Source organism: Hibiscus syriacus, unplaced genomic scaffold (genome assembly GCF_006381635.1).
Source record: "Hibiscus syriacus cultivar Baekdansim isolate YM2019G1 unplaced genomic scaffold, ASM638163v2 tig00000340_pilon, whole genome shotgun sequence".
NCBI classification, from domain to species: domain Eukaryota; kingdom Viridiplantae; phylum Streptophyta; class Magnoliopsida; order Malvales; family Malvaceae; genus Hibiscus; species Hibiscus syriacus.
In genome coordinates this window covers 4,023,929-4,027,108 of record NW_024061783.1, presented here as the reverse complement: position 1 = coordinate 4,027,108, position 3,180 = coordinate 4,023,929, and the positions used below count along the sequence as shown (strand labels likewise).

At 37.7% G+C, this 3,180-nt stretch overlaps 1 pseudogene; it reads right to left on the bottom strand.

Annotated features, from left to right (window-relative positions):
• Positions 1-323: 323 nt before the first annotated feature.
• Positions 324-2,080, bottom strand: LOC120203299 (annotated as a pseudogene).
• Positions 2,081-3,180: the final 1,100 nt, after the last annotated feature.

Sequence of the window (3,180 nt, the reverse complement as noted above, 5' to 3'; positions counted from 1 at the left end):
AAATTATTTGGAAAATAGAGAAAAATAAGGTTAATTCTAAATATTTGAATGCATGTTTTGATCACATTAGCTTTATAGTGGCCCTATGGTATGGGATGAGCTCTGTTATTCATCATCTTAAGATTGCTGGTTCATTCAATGTTTGAAGGTAATGTCTTAATGGGTTTGGAAGCTTGAATATCTCATCACCATATGTAGATTGGGAGTAGAGGTTTGTGAGTTTTGAAAAGTTTTGCTGGATCAGATATCCTTCGAAAGAATATATGCATGTACATGTATTAGTATAGATATGCAGGTTCGCATGCATACATGTAATCTATTGGATAATAATGTTGCATCAAGAAAATTGAGCATCTCTTCTGATATAATTGCACAAGGGAAGACAGTATATTATTTTGCATTCCTGTCTGATTTTCATGCAGAATCTAGCACTCTTCTCATGTCTAATTTATCACATTTTAAAGCATACCTGCTTCAGTTTATGTTCTTAATGATGGTTTTTTCTGTTTGTTCAAGCAGTGCATCTGTGGACGTCCCAATAAAACAGTAGTATTTATGATCCACCAAGTTGTCGCAATTCTTCCACAAGTCTATCCAAATCTTTCATGGAGCTGCCCCCATGACTCGCTGCTTCCTGAGCCTTCTCTTTCAGATCCTTCGCCTTCACCTTCATTCCTCCGTCCTTAGCCATCGCCTGCTATGGCTTGGCCTAGTTCATCAGAGTCGGGAACCGAGTCTGCACCCCGCATACCCTAACACCCACGCCGATATCATCCACCAAGAGTCTAGTGTTCACATACTGATCAGCTTCCATAGGCCAAGCCAATAGCATGACTCCACCCACTATTGCTTCCGAAACCGAGTTCCACCCACAATGGCTCAGAAATCCACCCACCGCTTTGTGATTCAGTATCAATACTTGGGGTGCCCACCCTTTTATCACCAACCCCTGACCAGCAATCCGATCCTCGAATCCATTGGGAACAACTCCATACCCTTCTTCCTGTTGTCGGATTGTACCCAGTTTCACCACCCAGATAAAACGTGTGCCACTCTTTCAAGCCCGTTAGCCAAGGCTTCCATTTGGTCATTTCTCAATAGCTTCTGACTCCCAAGCAAACATAAACAACCGAAACCATCAGGGCATTGATCGAGCCAAGTCAAGACCTGATTATTTTGTTCAGAACCAGAATTGCTCCGGCCTGTACTTCAAGGCCTGTCAACTCAATGGTCCGACGGTGAAAACACGATCATGACTACATGTGTCTTCAAATATTGAACATTCTCGGCTTCCAAACCATCAAGGAATTCAAAACATAACCCCAACTCTTCGTATTTGCAATACATCCATCTTTCACAAACTCTGAGTCCGGATCCGATCGTTATAGAGCTTGAACAAGGATGGCAAATGTTCCTGCTTGAAGATTGGTGACCGGGGAGATGACCAAACTCAACTTCACTCAAAGACTTCACTTTTTCAACATTGTTCCAAAGATAATCAAAGATGGAGACCAGCAAAGTAGAGATGGAGAAGAAAGCGATTATGGGGATCTGTAAGCGGGTCGCAAGGGTTGAGTCCAACCAAGGAAGAAATCGGATATGATAGCAACAGGAGGGTTAGAGTGAGAATCGAACCAGTTGAGTAAAGGGTCATGAAGTTTGCCTAAAGCAGCCATGATGGGGAAGTTTCCAGTGTTGCCAAGGTCTTTAACATGTTCGACACCCGGTGGGATGAGAGGATGAGAAGGGAAAGGAGAACGAGAGGGATGATGGAAGAAGGGTGAGAGGAGAGGAGAGGGAGAGGGAAGAGAGGTTTTAGGGGTGACTAAAATGCTGATGGTTAGGCCTCGGGAGCAAGTGGTGGGTGAGGTCTAGAAGGGCAAGCATGTGGCCTTGAGCAGGGTATGGGAACACCAAGATGTGAGGGCTGGGTCCGGTGGCCATGGTAGATAGTAGTGGATGGCTTGATCGTCGATAGACCAAGAGAGGGCAGCTGCTTTAGGTGAAAGGAGAAAGGAGAAAGGAGAAGGAGAAAGGAGAAAGGAGATGAACTGCTGAGTCAAGCTGAGTTGCTTGAGGATTGTTGACTGAGGTGTAAAGCCTGTAAAAGACTAATACTTAATCAATGGAGTCCGTGTCGTGGGTGCGCGTCAAGGACCACAAGAATCTGTAATTACTATATTGGAAATTTAGAGTAAACTAAGTGATCACTTAATTATTATCTTATTTTACTTTGATTATCAATATTTTTATTTCATCAATCAAATCATTTTATTATTTAAATATATATATTTAACGGAAATGTTAACTTAGAAAAATTGGTATAATTATATATTTGATTCTTAATATTTATATAGTTTATTATTTTGATCTTAATTTTAGTTTAATTCAATAAATTTAATCATTTAATCAAATTGTCATCATTTGATTGAAAAAGTTTTTTTTATAATTTATTATTAAATTTAATTATTTTTTTCATCCAACTAGATGGTGATACAATTCAATAAAAATATGAAAAATATTAAATTATAGATTCTGAACTACACAATTTAATAAAAAATAAATTAAAATATAAATAATTTGTACATTTTATTTTTTAGTATGAATAAAATAAAATAATTAATTAAATTAAAAATGCTAAATTTCAGAATATATTTATATATATATAATCCTCAAATTATAAATATAAAAATATTAAATTTAATTTAAAAATATATAAATTTTAAATATATTTTTTAAAATGGAGTATAAATTAGTGTTTTAAAATCTATATTAAATCTATCAAATTATTAACCAAATGTAAGATTTGTTTAAGTGGTTAGATATTTTGTATTGTGATAATTTTTATTCTAAGCACTGGGATGCTTTACACGTTATTGTTGTTTTACACTGTTACTTGTTGGATATTGATAATGATTGGGACACATTCCAGTGGGTCAGGGACCCAGAACAGACTTAACGTCTACAAGCCGAAGGGATGGCACTAAAAGCTGGAATGGTTTCAGAAAGCGATTGAAGCAACTCAAGCTAAACTCACCGGTACGTTACGAACTCAGGAATGAGGCAAAAGGTACTATCAAATTGTGTTGGACGAGCTGGAGGAACTCAGAGTTCATATCAATTTGATTCAACTGGCTGTGGGTAAAACGGGTGCAAGCGTTGTTGAGAGAAGTCAGAGGG